Source organism: Trachemys scripta, chromosome 1 (genome assembly GCF_013100865.1).
Source record: "Trachemys scripta elegans isolate TJP31775 chromosome 1, CAS_Tse_1.0, whole genome shotgun sequence".
Lineage (NCBI taxonomy): Eukaryota > Metazoa > Chordata > Testudines > Emydidae > Trachemys > Trachemys scripta.
In genome coordinates this window covers 266,092,028-266,112,481 of record NC_048298.1, presented here as the reverse complement: position 1 = coordinate 266,112,481, position 20,454 = coordinate 266,092,028, and the positions used below count along the sequence as shown (strand labels likewise).

Below are 20,454 nucleotides of genomic sequence, written 5' to 3'. Positions count from 1 at the left end.
AGTGGCCAAGGTGTACATAGATTACAATGTTGAATATGAATAGAAAATATTTTTTAAAACTTAGTTAGCTCCTAGAGCTAATCGGCCCTGTGGCCTAGAGGCTAGGGAATTAGACGGGGAGTCAGAAAAGCTGGGTTCTATTTCCAGCTCTGTTACTGGCCTGCTGGTGACTTTGAGCAAGTCACTTCATCTTGGTGTGCCTCATTTTCCCCATCTCTCAAAAGGGGATAGTGATATTGACCTCCCTTTGTTGGGCACTTTGAGATCTACTTATGAAAAGTGCTATATAAGAGCTATGTATTATGATTAACTAATGGGTAGCATTTTCAAAAGTGCTCAGTGTTGGTCTAACTTTTGTATTAATGCCAGTTAGAGTCTTATCTTTGACATCAATGGGAGAAGAGGTACACCAACTCTGAGTGGTTTTGAACATCCAATATCAAATGTTTATATTGACAAATGCATTTTAATTTAAAAACAATTCAGTTCTTTCATTTATTTCTTAAGAAGTGCTTGAGTCAGTGTTCTGAGGGTTCTGCTGAAATCATTATTTTTTGTTATTATTTATATTACAGTAGATTCCTAAAGGCCCAACTAGAATTGGGGACCCATTGTTGTAGGCACAAATTTTTATTGGGGGCAGGGCCCAGGTCATGACCAGTCAAACCAATGCAGACCTAAACCGCTGGCAACTCACCCCTAAAGAGAGAGTGAGATAGAGTGCTGGTGATGCTTAACTTGTGCTAGTACTCTGGTGAGCCAGACCATACTATCTCCAGTTTCCTCACAAGGAACCCAGTTCAGAAGGAATCTGAGAAACAAGTCAACCCAGGCTCGGTGAAGTGGACTAGCCTGGGTGTTCTGACAGAGTATGCCCTGAAGCTCCAACTGAGGTCCTGTCAGGGACACATGCTGGCTCCCATCAACCAGCAATGGACTTACAAGTCCCAATTGAATTGCAAATCCTGGGGCTTTCCCAACCACTCCCTCTGCAGCAGGCCCTCATTGACTTGGCTTGGCCGACAATTTCATTGATGCAAAGGTGGCCCAGGCACTACAGATTTTCCTGCAGTCCAAGCCTGTTCCAGATCTGATAGAGACAATTGAGGGTCCCTCTTATCATCTGGACGAGTGACTACAGAAACTTCCACTTGAAGTAATGATCCAGGGGCACTGAGACATCCTATGGTTTAGTGCCATCTGTTCCCTGCACTTCCCTCTGATCCTGGGTATCTCATGGCTGGTCATCCACAACCACTTTTCTGCTGATGTGAACTAAAAGTTGAATTCCATTCAGAATTCTGCCAGCAGCACTGCTTTACCCCAGGAATTGGGCAGCACGCAATAGGTCCCCAATGGTCACATGCCAGGATAGCGGGCCAGCAGAGCCACTTATCAACTCTGGCCTTCAACTTCCATCCAAATACAGTGACTACAAAGATTATTTGAAAAAGAAGAATGCTGACACCCTGCCCCTACACAGGGACTACAACTGCCCATTTGAGCTACAAGCAGGGGCAAACATTCTGTTTAGGGGTATATATGATATGTCAAGCCTGAACTAACTGTGCTGCACACTGTCCTTCAGGAAAACCCAAACAAGGGCTTTATTCATATATCCATGTTGCCTGTCAGGGCACCAGTCCTCTTTGTTAAAAAGAAGGATGGGAGTTCTATGTGTTGCCTATTGGATCCTAAATCAGATCACCATTAGAAACTGGTACATGTTGCCAGCAATCCCCGAGCTAATGGACTGTGTGAGTACTGCCCAGGTGTACACAAAGTTAAACCTCCAGGGGGCCTACAATCTTGTGCATGTTAGAGCTGGGGACGAATGGAAGACCATCTTTCAAATAGGTTGTGGCCACTTTTAGAGTATTTTGTGATGCCCTTTAGGTTGACAATGCACCCACGATGATCCAGCATTTTATTAAATTATTCTGGACCAACATGTGGTGCCTGGTTATTTCCTTGGGCAATGCTGAACAGCACACTATGCACATCTGTTCCATCCTATGCCAACATGGCCTCTATATCAAATTAGAAAAATGTGCTTTCAATCAGTCCTCCATAGAATTCCTAGGATTCATCATATTTCCTGCTGGTATCAAAATGGACCCATGCAAGGTAAAGGCAGTTCTCAAGTGAGCAGTGCCATAGAACGTTTGTGAAATACAACTCTTCTTGGGGTTCACGAACTTCTATGGTAGGCTCATACTAAAATTCTAGGAATGAATTGACCCTCTCACAGCCCTGCTCTGCAAAAACACCCACGTTTCTCTGGTCTCTCAAGGCCCAACAGGACTTAGAACAATTAAAATTTGACTTTACCACCACTCCCATATTGGTCCACCCCAACACCATTTAAGCCATCAATCTCAAAGCAGGTGCTTCCAATTTAGCAATCAGAATCATGCTATCCGAGAGTCACAGTCATCAACAACTGCTACATCCATTCTCCTTCTATTCCAGAAAACTGCCCCCAAAGTTCCCAACTGGGGGGAACATCCAGCCCCAAGATTGGCTGAGGGACTCTATCTAAACCAAGAAGTAACAACAGGAAGTTGTCTGAGCAACTAGGGGAATCCATGGCTGGCTGCTACTATGGAGCCCTCCTGCGTACCTGACTCCTGAGCCCTGCGTTCTTGTCCTCCTAGCCCAGACTTCTGTCTACTCCCAGATCCTGCTCTCCTACACTACTCCACGTCCCTGCTCTTCTGTCTTACCCCTGGCTCTAACCCCCAGTCTGGCACCTGACACTATCTCTGGCTTTTCAGCTTGGTAACTGATGCTGTTTTCGGTTTTGTCCCTTGGCTCTGACCACTAGGCATGATTGCCCACACTCCGGTCATTGCAAAGTCAGGAGGCCAACTTGGCACAAATTAGCCCCAGAATCAGGGAAGAATAAAAGTGGCTTAAAGCCACATTTGCCTACCCTTTGCCTAAGAGCTGTGCCAGACTCACTAAGGAAGGGAACAAAGTGCTGGCCATTGAGGCTAAAACATGATTTCCATTCTAAAGAGATAAGCATGTCAAACTCCTAGATGCGTAAACAAACCAAGTGTTTGTTCACCTAAATATCACTGGCTAGATTTTGAACTGGTGACTAGCAGCGAATGGTTCAATATCTGATTACAAATTTCTGAAGCCATTTGTCTGCACTACTAGTCTAGGATCTAAAACAGATGTTTTTAAAGCTTTGTCAAATTGCAGTTATAGTTATTGATCATTGTTCGGAGTATAAAACAATGCAAAAATGTAAACTAATAAACCACTGCCATAGTATTAGGGAAGATACAAAATGGTCCCGGTCTAGTTTCCAGCAAACAGGTCTCCACATCACAAAAATGCTGCACCACACAGACCAAAGACTGACAGGACACAAAAAAACCCTCACCTTTAGAGACAGCCCCTTTAGGTTGTGTTTGAGACACTTTGGTGGGGTAGCTTTCATTGCCCACATTGTTATCAGTTCTGTGGATAAACATGGGATTTCAGTCTCCATTGCTGTCACACCAGCTCCTTTCACAAGCACTTTAAAGTCACAAAGATACAAGCTGTAAGAGAAACATAACAGTCTGGTTTTTCAGCAGTAATATGTTCATCTCATGGGAACTAGAAACTAAACTCCAGAACTGGCCTACTTCAATATTAGAGAAAGGTTTAAAGATACATTAGGAGTAAACATTTTTCTATTACTTCTATCATATTATTTCTTGTGAAGGAAAGGAGAATTCAGAAAAGGAGGACGAGATGGGGTATACAGGCCATATCATTCCATCCCCCAGCCCCACATCTACAGAGGACCAGTTCTCTAGGAGCAAAAGAAGCAGAAACCCCACTGCCCAGCACTGATGTCTCCAAAAAAGGTACTTAAAAAAAAATCTTAGAAACGAAAGAGGATATTAGATTTCTGACTATCCCAATATTGTATGAATATTTGGGGCTAGACACAGGTATTATAATATATTTCTCCAAATAAATCCAGATATTTGATTGTTTAAGAATTGCTGCTTCCTGGAATGATCAAGGGATTAGAGAAAGATTAGCTTTTAAAGTGCCATGTAAAAGTTTATCTTTTAATAGGAAAGAACACTCATTGTGTATCTCTCTTTAGGAATTTTTATATGGAAAACAATTTCCTTATGAAAAATATTTGCCCCTCCATTGTAAATGGACTTTTGTGTATCACTACAGGATTGTTCTGCTAAAAACTTATGTGAAAAAAGGTAAAAAAAAAAAATACATAGCAGAAGTTAAAAATACTTACCAGCTGGAAGTCAGGAAGACCAAGTAAGCTGGAGCCAGTTTCAGAATGGTCACTTTAGGACAGGAGCTCTTTGGCAATGCCACATTTAAAGAGCCACCTACAGAAAGGCATGCTGAGAAAAAACGTTCTGCTAACAGGGCATCCCTGTATTGGGAAGGGTTAGTGTGGATTAGTTAGCCATAAGGGAAGGTGCTCCACTGTCTGTTACGTACCACTGTTGTAGAAGCATTTTATGAAACTATTACTGAGGAGTAACAAAGGAGTTGCAAAGAGTTACTAGGACATTAAAAATAAAATAGTAATTGGCTGTCCTACTAACTCTGCCAGTATCCTCTTAAAGTGCCAATTGTTTTTTTGTCCCTGGAATCCCACTGACAAAATACACTAGAAAAACAGTCTGTGTTAAAATAAGTCAAAGCGATAGATAATAAGAAGCATTAAAAGAAGAAAAAACATGTTGTAAACATTCTAAGCATTAAGCAAAAATTATATTAATTAGTATTATGTATTATTTGTATTATAGTAGTGCTCACTGGCTCCCATCAGCATCTGGGACTCAAATTTCAGTTGTATCTCCCTGGAATATTTCCCTTTTAAAAAATAGGTTTTGGAGAAACCACTCATTATATCAATACGGCGTTTGATCTTTATCTTCACTTAAAAAGCAAATTTGTAAGGTATGTAACATGCTAACACCACTAGATTGTTTGTGTTTTTCCAGCATAAAAATGATTCGCAATCCAGTAGAAATTATTTGTTTTTCCTTTAATGGTTTCCATTAAATAATCATCACCTTCATTAGTGTGATCACTAGACAATTCGCTTCCTCATCCCATTATCTCTAGTTAGCTCTCATTTCTGTTGGCTCTGAATGGTGGAAAGAGGCACTCTTCTTGGTTGTCATATAGGCCCTGATTCAGCAAAGCACTTAAGCATATGCTTAACTTCAAGTGTGTAAACAATCCCATCCCTATTCAGAAAGTATTTATGCAAATACTTAACTTCAAACATGGGTTTAAGGCCCACTTGCTTTAGTGCTTTGCTGAATTACCTATATGTTTAAAGTTAAGCTTGTGCTTAAGTGTTTTCTGAACCAAGGCAGAGGAAATGTCAGAGCAGAAGTAGAAAAAGCGAAGTATGGCAGCAGAGCAAAGACTCCACTCGACATCTCATCAGTGTAACTAAGGGTTTGCTTTTGTTTTACATGTCAGAATATATACTACAGAAATAGTTGTTTTACAGTGGGCAAACAGGAGAAGACAAAATTGGTTAAAAAAATTGTTTATATAAATGATTCACTCATTTCTAATGATAACCTGTCTAGTGCTGGTTGGAACATGATCATTTTTTCTGCAAAAAATTCTGTGGCTGCCCCTACCCCGGCACCAGAGCTTGGTTGGGTGGAACAAAGGTGGCTGAAGGCCACTTTAGTCTCCTCTTCCTCCTAAGTTGCTGCTTGTGCGCTGTATTTCAGGAGACTAAATTCATGTTTCATGTGTCATTAGGCTTCTGTGCAAAAGGCTCACAGCAATCTAGTGATCAGGTCATTTCTGGCTAGGTTGTCTCTCTTTGACTGCGTCATTTCATGTTTGATGATTATCACTGAATACGGGTATGTCGTTATTGCTTGTTAACTGTGTATTGCTAAATCAATGAGAAGAATAGAGACATTAGATAGTAGATAAGGAATCGCTCTGTTTGGAAACTGAAGAGAATTAGGATGCCTTATCAGTCACAGAGTTTAGCTTTAAAAAGAAACACCAAGAGAACTATTCTTAATTCTATTGTCTCTGGTTTTGACATGATAAGTGTGAATGTGATGGAGAGGGTCAAGGGGGCTCATGTGGTGGAGGATAAAGACAAATCTCCTCCCACTGAAAGCTACCTAAGAAGGGAAAAGTTGCTCAGAAAACTCAGAGGAGATAAACTCCATGAAGCTTCCTCTTAGGAGACTGCACAAGTGGGAGGGAATGGTGCCTGGAAAGCCTGTGGAGCCTTAGGTTCTGAAAGGACACCAGACTTCTGCACACCCTGTGTGCAGTGTTTCCCTAGCTCTGCTCTTCCTCGCAGCATAGCTCTCTTGGAGCCTGTGGAGCTTGAAACCAGAGCAACAGGAGTGGAGGGAGGAGGGAAAACAACTGAAAGAAAATGGTACTTTCTCTCCCTTCTTATGTTTTTTTAATCGCACTTCCCCAGTAGAAAAAGGGGAGAGGAACAAAACAAAACGACCCAAAACTTTTTAAAACAAAATGAAAACGTTCGTGTCATTTTGCAAGTTCTTAGCTAATAAAACAATTCTGCTCTTCTCTGCTCCCCACAACAGGCTTTTTCTGACCTATCCTGTTCCCATCTCCCAAATTATCTAGGGTTGGGATGCGTACATGCAAATATATTTTTGATTGTGAGAGTGAGATATCTAAGGGGATTGTTCGGAGCTGATGTATAAACATCTATCTATATCATGCATAAGTGATGGAGACACCCATTAAAATTTCCCAAGTGAAATAAATGGTGTATTGAACCAATGAATGACCGAAGTTGCCTTTACTATAGAAGCTTGAATTTATAAAAGGGAAAGGTACTGCTGTAAAAGCTCATTTTAAATGTTGTCTCAGGGAAAAGTAAGGCCCTGATACTCCAAATGCTTATGTCCTAAGGAACTTCTCACTATTAAAGTTAAGCACACACTTAGGTGCTTGCAGGATATGGGCCTAAATGGGAACTGGTATTAAAATTCTTCACCAAGAAAGATTTACCTACCTTATTCACATGTGCACCCACCCTTACTTCTTTCCTCCTCATTTGTTATGGTGCAGAATCTGGTTTGTAAAGTATTTTATTAGTAATTTGCATCAGCAATAAAAAAGGTCTGTTATTACAGAAATCTGCCCAAGGGCACCTTTAGCTAGCAACCAAAAGGTTCTGAAATGTATTTTTAAATATAAATAAATATCTTTACTGAGGGGATCAAATACTTTGAACATATAAAAGGCAACATGGCACTGGATGCAGTAGAAGAAGATAGATAGAAACAAATATATAGCTACAAACATGTAATATGTTAAGACAAAATCTGCTTAAATATGCACGTGCAAAAGATCTTGAAAGAGGTCCAAAGAAGCCATTCCAGTCTTCCTGATAAATCATAGACAGTACATTTTACAACCTTCTATAAAAGAGATGTTAATAATCCCAAGGAAAGGAAATAAAAAGGGTTTCAGTTACTGTTAAGTTTGTGACACAAAGCAATAAAAATTCAAAATTAATGCTGGTATTCTGGAGTATATACTGTTGTTCATCTGCACATAACTCCCATTGACATCAATGGGAAAACTGTGTGTTGGTTGAGGGCAATATATGTGCAACAATAAGTGAACTCATATCACCTGAAGGGATTGACAGCAATCAGGTTTGTTCATCTGTGCTTGCGCCAGGTTGGGACATTTGGGTTTTGAAGGTTGGGGTGTCAACATCCACCAGCTCCCCAACCCAGGACAAGGCTGTGGGTCTGCAGCCCAGTCCCTCTCTGTCTGCTACTCCAGCTTATGGGGTGGAATAGCTTCCACAGGCCTGGCCCTCTGAATTCCCTGAGCAGGGATTTTGAGTCACTGGATCTGAGTAATCATGGATCCAATTGCCTTGACCCCAACCCATCTACAACTCTGCTCCCTGTACCAGTTTGATTTGAGATGTGCAGGGGATGAGGACACCCCGATACACACCCCATTCAGTTCATGTCTTTCCCCTCCTTCAGAAGACAAATACAGGGCTGAACTGGTGCTAAAGACTTTGCATGGGTAAATTTCATGACAGGTAAACTGAACTCTCTGTCAGTGGTTCCTATCCTTTCTTTTGCTAGCATCCCTGCTCATGATGGATTGTCCAATAAACATCCTTTCCTCCATGTCACCTCAGGCCACATTCCCCACACACATGCCACCTGAGGAGCGTTTCTCTCTGTCTTGGTATTATTGTCTCTTTTTTTTTTCTTAGTTTCTTATACACATGAGCTGATCAAATGTCATTGTATTTGGGGCCATCAGTGATGCAGGGAAGGAAAGTGGATGGGTTTCCGGGAGCTGCCTGCAGTTTCAGGAACATGTTTATGATGGGCGAAAAGACAGATCCTGAGTCATGCAGCTTTTCCTCCATCAACTGCTGTTGTCTTCGGTGTTTCTGACCCCTTCCCCCCACTTATCTGGTGCTCCCCAAGGGACAAAATAGGATCTATTATTATTTATCATTTATATTGGAGTGATGCCTAGAGGCCATATCATGGCCCTATGGTGCTAGGTGCTGAGCAAACATATAGTAAATCACAATCCCTGCCCCCAAATGGTTTACAATATGTAATTAGTTTATATAACTTCTTATGGGAATGTATGTTTGTGAAAGATACTGGACTGAAAGTGCAGGACACTGAAATCTGTTTCTTCAGAGAACACATACCATATAGGCAGTAGCAAAGCACAATTCCCTCTGTTGCTTTGCTAATGTGCCACTATTCTGCCTTGAAGGAAAGATCAGCAGGGTGAAAGGGAAGCTCTCTCTCTATATATTCACATTGTGCCCTTTATGCTTCTGTGGCTAAAGAAAGTGCCTGTCACATATATCTCCTACAAGTACTGAATCCATCTGCACAGAGAAATTCTTGAGAGGGCTTCTTTGATGAGTATAAGACCACCATTTTCACTCAGTTTGTTTATAGTTTTTCAATGCAGAGAGGAACTCCCTCTTATGTCTTAGGTTTTATGTAGTGTCTCTCAAGAGCAGACTAATTTAGGCCACTTATCTCCTTCTATACCCTTCATCAGTAAGCAACAGTCCAACAGTATAACAAAGGATGAATTTACTTATACACAGTAACAATTAAACCAAAATGCATCCTTTACTAATCAAGAGCTAGATTCTGCCCCTAGCTGCATGTGTGCAACTCTTATGGCAGTCAATAGGGATTCTTGGTGCATAACTGAGGACAAAATTTGGCCTTAAGTAAATGTAGGACAGCTTAAACTCTTTCCCCCTAAGCTTTCAGACTTAGGGCTTGTCTATGCACGGAGTTGCACCAGTTTAAACCAGGCTTATTTCAATTTAGTTTAAATTAATTAGGAACAGGTCTAAACTAAAATGAAATAAGCTTCTCTGAGTAAAATAAGGGTGTCTACACTGGGGTTTGCACCAGTTTAATAGTTTTAATTAAACTGATGCAAATCTGTGTGTAGACAAGGCTTCACACAGAGCTGTGTAGAGCACAGTTAACCAGGTCCTTCTAGCTGTTATCCAACAATGTGCTATTCATATTGGCAAAATATTAGTTTTCTTCCAGTCTTTTGGAATGTTCCCAGTGTTCCAAGATTTATTGAAAATCAACATTAATGTTTCAGCAAGCTCCTCAGCTAGCTCTTTTAAAACTCTTGGCATGGGGCTCTTGAGCTTTTCCTCTCCTATATCTATGGCTTCCAACCCTCCATCTTCCTCCTGCACGCTCTTTCTCCTCTTCTGAACAGCACAGAATCTGACTATTGTCTCTTCTCCCCCTCCATGTGGCTGTCATCTACCATTCACACAACTCCTTCCCATCAGCCTTCCTCTCCAATTTGTACTCCTGGCTCTTTCTCTTCCTCTCCTCACAGTCTCCCACATTCATCCTTGGTGACTTCAACCTCCATTCCGATGACACAACTGACTTCTTAGCTGCATGTTTCCACATCCTCACTCTTTGATGTGGCCTATAGCCCATGTTCAACTCTCCCAGTCATCAAAAGGGACATTTACTTGAATTGGTCTCCATCAAGCACTGCTCTCTCTCTCTCCTGATCTTTCTGTTGCTTAGTTCCCCCCTTCAGCCATCTCCTGGTCTCTTTCAACATTGCCCTTCATCCCCATCTTCACCCGTGGTCACTCAGTCTTTCTGTGACTTCCAGTCCATTAGTGTTGATGACTTCCCATCTGCTCTCAGTCCTTTCCTCTCTTCTCTTAATTCCACTGATATATTTATTGATTCTCTCCATTTCTCACTGTTCTCCACCCTTGTCTATTTTGCCCCTCTCTCCCATCACAAAGCCCTCTTGCAATCCCCAGCCCTGACTCACTCCCAAAATCTGCTTCCTCCAGACCTGCTCTTGCACTGCAGAGCATCTGTGGTGGAACTCCCATGACCATGCTGACTTCCTCCACTACAGATGTGTTCTTTCCTCATCCTAGTAAAACAAGTCTATTTCTCCAGCTCAACTGAATCCCAAGCCTGCAATCCCAGGTGACTTCTCCCCAGCTTTGACTCACTTCTCAAACCCTCCTTTATTCTTGCCTCCACTTTTCTCCACACAAGATTTCAACCATTTCTTTCAAGAGAAATTTGATAAATTTGATAAAGTATAACATGACTGTTACTTTCCTTTCCCTCCTTCTCCTTCTTCCCTGTGACAGATGCAGAAGTTTCTTCTATGATCTCCCCCTTTAGCCCCTTTAGCCCCTCAATTTGCCCCAGTGGCCCCATCACATCCAGCTCCTGATCTGCCTCACTCCCATTCTCATCTTCTCCCTTTCTTCTCCCCTTAACCTCTCACTCTCCTCTGGCTCTTTACCTTCACAATATAAGCATGTTTTAGGGTCTCTCATCTTAAAAAACTCACCCATGACCCCATTTTCCTCTCCAGTTATTGCCCCATCTGCCTTCCCCCTTTTATCTCTAAGCTCATGGAATGCACTGTTGACAATAACTGTCTGGAGTTCCTCCCCTCTAGTTCCACCCTAGATCCTCCCATTCCAGCTTCTACCCCTTGAACTCCACTCAAACAGCTCTGGTCAAAGTCTCTAATGACTTCTTCTTAGCTAAAAGTCAGAACCAATATATTATCTTCATCTTCCTTGACCTGTCAGCCACCTTTCACACTGTTGACCATGTTCTTCTTCTTGAAATCTTGTGCTCCTTTGGCTTCTATGATTCTGTCCTCTCCTGGGTCTTCTCCTTCCTTTCTAAATGTTCCTTCAGCATGTCCTTCTCAAGTTCCTCCTCATTCCCTCTCCAACTTTCTGTGAGGATTCCACTGAGCTCTATCCTTGGTCCCCTTCTCTTCTTCTACACCTTACCTCTGGATAATCTCATCTGAAAATAAATTCAACTACCACCTCTATGGTGATGACTCAAAGATCTTCCTCTCTACTACAGATACGTTTCCTTCTGCCCAAACTAAAATCTCAGCCTGTCTTTCTGGCAGCCCCTTGTGGATGTCTAGCCATCAACTCAAGCTCAACATGGCTAAAACAGAGCTCTTAGTCTTCCCTTCACAGTTAGGTTGATGGAAGAATACTTCCATTGACATAGCTACCATTGCTTGGAGAGGAGGCATTCCTACAGTAATGAAAAATCATCTTCTGTCACTGTAGACTGTGTCTACTTTATGGGGTTATGCTGGCACAGTTATGGCACCATAACTATGATTTCATAGTCCCTGGGCTGAGTCCACTGTCTATTCTGCTAACCAATATTGTGTCATTGTTTCCTTGTACTTCCCCATCCATCTTTACCTATGTGCTGTCTCTTAGAATCATAGACTCATAGAACTGGAAGGGACCTCGAGAGGTCATCTAGTCCAGTCCTCTGCACTCGTGGCAGGACTAAGTATTCATAGAATCATAGAATATCAGGGTTGGAAGGGACCTCAGGAGGTCATCTAGTCCAACCCCCTGCTCAAAGCAGGACCAATCCCTAACTAAATCATCCCAGCCAGGGCTTTGTCAAGCCTGACCTTAAAAACCTCTAAGGAAGGAGATTCCACCACCTCCCTAGGTAACCCATTCCAGTGCTTCACCTAGTGAAATTTTGTTTCCTAATATCCAACCTAAACCTCCCCCACTACAACTTGAGCTTATTACTCCTTGTTCTGTCATCTGGTACCACTGAGAACAGTCTAGATCCATCTTCTTTGGAACCCCCTTTCAGGTAGTTGAAAGCAGCTATCAAATCCCCCCTCATTCTTCTCTTCTGCAGACTGAACAATCCCAGTTCCCTCAACCTCTCCTCATAAATCATGTGCTCCAGCCCCCTAGTCATTTTTGTTGCCCTCCGCTGGACTTTCCAATTTTTCCACATCCTTCTTGTAGTGTGGGGCCCAAAACTGGACACAGTACTCCAGATGAGGCCTCACCAATGTTGGATAAAGGGGAATGATCACGTCCCTCGATCTGCTGGCAATGCCCCTACTTATACAGTCCAAAATGCCATTAGCCTTCTTGGCAACAAGGGCACAGTGTCGACTCATATCCAGCTTCTCGTCCACTGTAACCCCTAAGTTCTTTTCTGCAGAACTGCTGCCTAGCCACTCGGTCCCTAGTCTGTAACAGTGAATGGGATTTTTCCGTCCTAAGTGCAGGACTCTGCACTTGTCCTTGTCCTTGTTGAACCTCATCAAGTTTCTTTTGGCCCAATCCTCTAATTTTTCTAGGTCCCTCTGTATCCTATCCCTACCCTCCAGCGTATCTACCACTCCTCCCAATTTAGTGTCATCTGCAAACTTGCAGTCCACGCCATCCTGCAGATCATTAATGAAGATATTGAACAAAACCGGCCCCAGGACTGACCCTTGGGGCACTCCGCTTGATACCGACTGCCAACTAGACATGAAGCCATTGATCATTACCCGTTGAGCCTGACGATCTAGCCAGATTTCTATCCACCTTATAGTCCTTTCATCCAGCCCATACTATTATCTAGAGTCTAGGCCACTCCTGACAGGTGTTTGTCTAACCTGCTTTTATAAATCTCCAATGATGGAGACTCCACAACCACCCAAAGCAATTTATTCCAGTGCTTAACCATCCTGACAGTTAGGATGACAGTTTTTCCTAATATCCAACCTAAACCTCCTTTGCTGCAATTTAAGCCCATTGCTTCTTGTCCTATTCTCAGAGGTTAAGAAAAACAATTTTTCTTCCTCCTCCTTGTAACAACCTTTTACATACCTGAAAACTGTTATCATGTCCCCTCTAAGTCTTCTCTTTTCCAGATTAAACAAAACCAATTTTTTCAATCTTCCCTCAGAGGTCATGTTTTCTAGACCTTTAATCATTTTTGTCACTCTTCTCTGGACTCTCTCCAATTTGTCCACATCCTCCCTGAAATGTGGTGCCCTCAGAACTGGACACAATACTCCAGTTGAGGCCTAATCAGCATGGAGTAGAGCAGAAGAATTACTTCTCATGTCTTGTTTACAACACTCCTGCTAATACATCCCAGAATGATGTTCGCTTTTTTTGCAACAGCATTACCCTGTTGACTCATATTTAGCTTGTGGTCCACTCTGACCCCCAGATCTCTTTCTGCAGTACTCCTTCCTAGGCAGTCATTTCCCATTTTGTATGTGTGCAACTGATTGTTCCTTCCTAAGTCGAGTACTTTGCATTTGTCCTTATTGAATTTCATCCTATTTACTTCAGACCATTTCTCCAGTTTGTCCAGATCATTTTGAATTTTAATCCTATCCTCCAAAGCACTTGCAACCCCTCCCAGCTTGGTATCATCTGCAAATTTTATAAGTGTACTCTGTATGTTATTATCTAAATAATTGATGAAGATATTGAACAGAACTGGACCCAGAACTGATCCCTGCAGGACTCCACTCATTATGCCCTTCCAGCATGACTGTGAGCCACTGATAACTACTCTCTGGGAATGGTTTTCCAACCAGTTTTGCACCCACCTCATAGTAGCTCTATCTAGGCTGCATTTCCTTGTTATGAGAAGGTCATGCGAGACAGTATCAAAAGCTTTACTAAAGTCAAGATATATCACGTCTACAACTTCCCCCCATCAACAAGGCTTGTTACCCTGTCAAAGAAAGCTATCAGGTTGGTTTGACAGGATTTGTTTTTGACAAATCCATCCTGACTGTTACTTATCACCTTATTATCTTCTAGATGTTTGCAAATTGATTCTTTAATTATTTGCTCCATTATCTTTCCAGGTACAGAAGTTGTGCTGACTAATCTGTAATTCCCTGGGTTATCCTGATTTCCCTTTTTATAGATTGGCACTATATTTGCCCTTTTCCAGTCTTCTGGAATCTCTCCCGTCTTCTATGACTTTTCAAAGATAATCGCTAATGGCTCAGATATCTCCTCAGTCAGCTCCTTGAGTATTCTTGGATGCATTTCATCATGCCCTGTGACTTGAAGACATCTAATTTGTCCAAGTAATTTTTAACTCGTTCTTTCCCTATTTTAGTCTCTTCTGATCCTACCTCATTTTCACTGACATTCACTACGTTAGACGTCCAATCACCACCAACCTTCTTGGTGAAAACCGAAACAAATAAGTCATTAAGCACCTCCATTTCCACATTTTCTGTTATTATTCTTCCCTCCCCACTCTGGCCCATTGAGTAACGGTCCTCCTTTGTCCTTGGTCTTCCTCTTACTTCTAATGTATTTGTAGAATGTTTTCGTGTTACCCTTTATGTCTCTAGCTAGTTTAATCTCATTTTTTGTGTTGGCCTTTCTAATTTTATCCCTACATACTTGTGTTATTTGTTTATATTCATCCTTTGTAATTTGACCTAGTTTCTACTTTTTGTAGGATTCTTTTTTGATTTTTATATCACTGAATATCTCCTGGTTATGCCAGGGTGGTCTCTAGCCATACCTCCTATCTTTCCTATGCAGTGGGATAGTTTGCTCTTATGCCCTTAACAATGTCTCTTTGAAAAACTGCCAACTGTCTTCTATTGTTTTTCCCCTTAGATTTGCTTCCCATGGGATCTTACCTACCAACTCCCTGAGTTTGCTAAAGTCTGCCTTCTTGGAATCCATTGTCTTTATTTTGCTGTTCTTCCTCCTACCATTCCTTAGAATCATGAACTCTATCATTTCATGATCACCTTCACCCAAGCTGCCTTCCACTTTCAAATTCTCAACCAGTTCCTCCGTATTTGTCAAAATCAAATCTAGAATAGCCTCTCCCCTAGTAGCTGTTTCCACCTTCTGAAATAAAAAAATTGTCTCCAATACATTCCAAGAACTTATTGGATAATCTGTGCCCTGCTGTGTTATTTTCCCAACAGATGTCTGGGTAGTTGAAGTGCCCAATCATCACGAAGTCCTGTGCTTTGAATGATTTTGTTAGCTGTTTAAAAATAGCCTCATCCACCTCTTCTTCCTGGTTAGGTGGTCTGTAGTAGACCCCTACCATGACATCACCCTTGTTTTTTGCTCTTTTTATCCTTACTCAGAGACTTTCAACAAGGCTGTCTCCTATTTCCATCTCTTATCTTCTACTTAGCTCTCTGAGGCAGGGGCTGACTTTTTGTTCTGTGTTTGCACAGCACCTAGCACCCTGGGGTCCTGGTCCACGACTTTCTAGGTGCTATGGTAATACCAATCATAATAACAATTTCTACTGTTCCGTCTATAGAGCTCACCCACTGAGCTGATAACCTAAATGGAACTTAAAGTGATTAACAATGCAACCTCCTACTGACTTTCTTACATTTTATTATTCCTTTCATCTACCAATCCCTACTCTAGAACTCAGTCCCAAAAGATTACAGAATTTTATCAAGAGAGTTATCAAAACAACCCTTGGATGTCATCTTTGGAATCTCAGTGGGCTGCAAATTCCAGCTTTATTGCTGTGCTAATTAATGTAGGTTGTTATGTGGACATTTGTCCACTAGAAACTAGACTGAGAGACTGTCAACCCATTTCACACAGGCCACTGAACAGTCAGCAGATGATAATGAATTTTGGTTACTACCAACCTGGGCCAGATTTGAAGCAGTGACCCAGAGGTGAAAAACTCTACATCTCATTACCAATCCCCTGAGCAATCCAGCCCCTGACTCATATTATGAAAAGTGGAGGAAAAAACCAAACCTCAGCAGTGTGAGTTAAAGGGTCAGTGTTAACTTCAAATGTTAAAGCTTTTGTCCTCTATGCATCGCTAACATAATTATATGTAAATATCCTGTAAAGTAGACAATTATATCATTGAGAAACCAACTGGTCACAATAAAAAGACAAATACAGTTTCTCAAATAGTAGGAGGGCAGTTGTTCCTCTGCTTCCCCCTGCCTTCATCCCCCACCATTTCCCATTGTTATGACAAGGCTGATGGGGGAGCTCTGATTAAATCTGATTGCCTACAATTCTGCTTACTTGACAGCACACCTATTGTGCTTTCAAAAACAAGCATCATGACTGTGTATGCACAAGAGGCTCAAAAACATACATGACCTCTTCGATGTTATATTTGGTTTTACTGATTTTTGTTTTCATAGTTGGAAGTTATCTAGCTGAGGAAATTGTCAGTGTAGAGAACAACCCACTCCAGTCCCCCACTCACAGGTTTTCACATAACCATTTGCAGGATCTTAAACCCAACTTAACCATCTTTTAGTGGAGGACTGATGGAGATGATATGACCAGATTGTAATGAATACATGCATGTTTCAGCTTTCACTAAATGGTTTCTAGGAATATAAGCAGTAAAAGGATTGCAAACTGGTGTCACAGGAATCACAGCTAAAGAATAAACATCATACAATAGAATTCATTTCCACTTTACATTAGACCTTTTGCTGTAATTCTTTATATAAAAATCTCTTTTTTTTCTTGACCGTTAATACCGATAATTATATCTGTATTTCTTAAGAATATTATGAGTTGCCATTTCAGCATAGTAGCAGATTGAATTTATTCACCTTACGGATATATTATTATCACAGATAATAACTGCAGCATGATAATTATCATTAATTATTCATTTGGATTAAGAGGCAAATAGGCTTGCATTCAAGGGTCTTCCAGAGCACTGTTCATTGTTCCAGAGCCCTGTGTGCCAGTGTGACTAATTCATACTCTTTTCAGTGCCACTGTTGACATCTGACTGGTCCCATATGTATTTATTTGAAAATATTATAAAAGGAATAAGTGCATCATTTCAGGACATAACCACTAAAATAGACATATGATATCTTTTCTGCCTTTGAGTGAGGATATGCAATTTTCTATTAAGGACTGTGTTCACAGAGCATCATTTCAATAGATCTGTATGTATGTCCTATCTTTGCATTCCTGTGTCATATTATTTAAGCTTATATAAGCCAATGTATTTACATAATAGCTTTTAGCACAAATAGTATTGTGTGAAGCTGTACCATTTGTCAGTCACTGAATATAATGTTAGCAGAATTGTTTTTAATCCACTTTGAAGCAGATCTAAGTTTAATGTGCAAGGATCTTCTCAGTGTAAGGTTAGAAAAATCCAAGGAAGGGGGGGGGAATTAAAAAGAAGGGGGGGATGGGAGGATGAAAACAGAACAATAAATAATATAAATGCTAATTCCTTTATGTGGCTTTCATCCTATACTTATTAATGAGCCACACTCTCTCTTGATAATCTTTGCTTCATATCTAACAAAATGTCTCGAAGATAGTAACATGATCATTTGAGAACCACCATGACAGATCCAATATGCACTGTGTGATAAATTTCACTATGGTTTTTATAGCTCTGAGAATGCACTTACATATGACCACAGTGATTTACTATTTCTGCTTCCAATTATGATACATTTTCATTGTTAATATTTTTGCAAGGTTTCAATGACATCTGATTTGACTCCTTCTATAACAGTCTGGAGCATTTCTTCTCTAGCTCCAGTTTTGCTTGTTCGACTGTCTAGGCTTTTCTGGGATGTCTCCCCTAAGGAGCCAGTGAAGTTATGCTGAAGCTTCCATTTTGGGCCTAATGGTCTTTACTGGATATAAGCAGGGGGAGAGAAAAGAAGACCAGACAGATAAAGAGACTGCAAAGGAAAATGAGCCATAAAGCTATTAAACGGAAAAATATTATGTATAAATGCCATTTAAAGGTTGCAAATTTCAACATAAAAATATTGCCCCAAAACAGGAAACGTAAAAGTTAAGTTTCTCATTGCAATATCCATTTGCTCATGTTGCAGATTTATAGCATTGTCAACATCTAGCTAGGCTGTTAAATGTTTGCCCTTTATACACAGGTCCGTTACCAGAAGAGATGGCAGGGATAACATTTGCTCAATAGAAGCAATCAAACTACTTGCTCAATAGACGCAATCAAACTCCCCCAGAACAGTGTAGCAGCAGATAGATATCTAGCAAAAAAGGGGCTGGGATATAAGGGCAATTATATATTGACGCAATAGCTGCAAAACCTCCAATAAACCGTGATAAACCCAGCAAAACTAACTCAATATTGATACCTACTAAAGGGTGTCTTGTAGGATTCAAGAACAAGAACATTGTTTAACGGAACCGAAGCTGAATGGGAATGATACTGTGTTGATGAATATCCTATAAATATTAGAGCTAGAAAGAATAGTTAAATTAAGTAGGAAAGAACAGGGCAGAGCAGAGACACTGGATGAACCAACCAGCCTACAGTATTATTATTATTTATAAGTTGTATTGCTGTATCATCTAGAGGCCAGTGGTCCATTGTGGTAGGCACTGTACAAACATATAATTAAGCCCTGGTCTACACTACGAGTTTAGGTCGACTTTAGCAGGGTTAAATCGAATTAAGCCTGGACACGTCCACATGACGAAGCCCTTTCTTTCGACTTAAAGGGCCCTTTAAACCGGTTTCTTTACTCCACCTCCGACGTGGGGCTTAGCGCTAAAATCGGCCTTTGGGGGTTGGATTTGGGGTAGTGTGGATGGAATTCGACGTTATTGGCCTCCGGGAGCTATCATTGTTTCATCAGTGCTTCATTGTGACCGCTCTGGACAGCACTCTCAACTCAGATGCACTGATCAGGTAGATAGGAAAAGCCCCGCGAACTTTTGAATTTCATTTCCTGTTCGCCCAGTGTGGAGAGGACAGGTGACCATGCAGAGCTCATCAGCACAGGTAACCATGATGGAGTCCCAGGATCACAAAAGAGCTCCAGCATGGACAGAACGGGAGGTACGGGATCTGCTCACCATATGGGGAGATGAATCAGTGCTAGCTGAACTCCGTAGCAGTAAACGAAATGGCAAAATATTAGAAAAGGTCTCAAAGGCCATGAAGGACAGAGGCCATAACAGGGACGCACAGCAGTGCCGCGTGAAAATTAAGGAGCTAAGGCAAGCCTACCAGAAAGCCAGAGAGGCAAACAGAAGGTCTGGGGCAGAGCCGCAAACATGCCGCTTCTACGCAGAGCTGCATGCCATGCTAGGGGGTGCAGCCACCACTACCCCAACTGTGTGCTTTGACTCCATCAATGGAGAAACACGCAACAGGGAAGCAGGTTCAGGGTACGCGGAAGATGATGATGATGATGAAGACAATGAAGATAGCTCACAGCAAGGAAGCGGAGAAACCAGTTTCCACAACAGCCAGGATATGTTTATCACCCTGGACCTGGAACCAGTAACCCCCGAACTCACCCAAGGGTGCTCCCAGACCCTGAGGGCACACAAGAGACCTCTGGTGAGTGTACCTTTGTAAATATCACACACGGTTTAAAAGCAAGCGTGTTTAATGATTAATGATTAATTTGCCCTGGCAATCACGGCCAGTACAGCTACTGGAAAAGTCTGTTAACATGTATGGGGATGGAGCGGAAATCCTCCAGGGACATCTCCAGAAAGCTCTCCTTCATGTACTCCCAAAGCCTTTGCAAAAGGTTTCTGGGGAGGGCTGCCTTATCCCGTCTGCCATGGTAGGACACTTTACCACCAGGCCAGTAGCACATAGTCTGGAATCATTGCATAACAAAGCATGGCAGCGTATGGTCCCGGTGTTTGCTGGCATGCATCCATTCCTTATCTCTCTTTGTTATCCTCAGGAGAGTGATATCATTCACAGTCACCTGGTTGAAATGGGGTGATTTTATTAAGGGGGCATTCAGAGATGCCCGTTCCTGCTCGGCTGAACAGGAATGTTCCCCACTGTTAGCCACGCGGTGGGGGAGGGGTGAAGGGATCATCCCAGAGAATTGGGTGTGTGTGTGGGGGGGTAGTTGGGTTTGTGCTGCATGTTAACCCGGAAACCCCAGCCCCTCCTTTTACATTGCAAACCCATTTTAAATGGCCAACCCAATGGGTCCTTGGTATGGAAAATGAGGGCGCTACTGTTTGAAACCGTTCCCACATGTTATGAGGGTTAAAAAAGCCAAAAGACTGTGGCTTACCATGGCTGCCTGCAAGCCAAATTCTGTTGC

At 41.8% G+C, this 20,454-nt stretch overlaps 1 long non-coding RNA gene across 1 annotated transcript in view; it reads right to left on the bottom strand.

The window, feature by feature from the left end:
• Window positions 1-7,009: 7,009 nt before the first annotated feature.
• LOC117871539 overlaps window positions 7,010-20,454 on the bottom strand; it is a 36,855-nt gene continuing 23,410 nt past the window's right edge. Inside the window, exon 3 of the long non-coding RNA XR_004644267.1 lies at window positions 7,010-7,089. This is a non-coding gene — a long non-coding RNA (uncharacterized LOC117871539). The remainder of the gene's footprint in view (window positions 7,090-20,454) is intronic.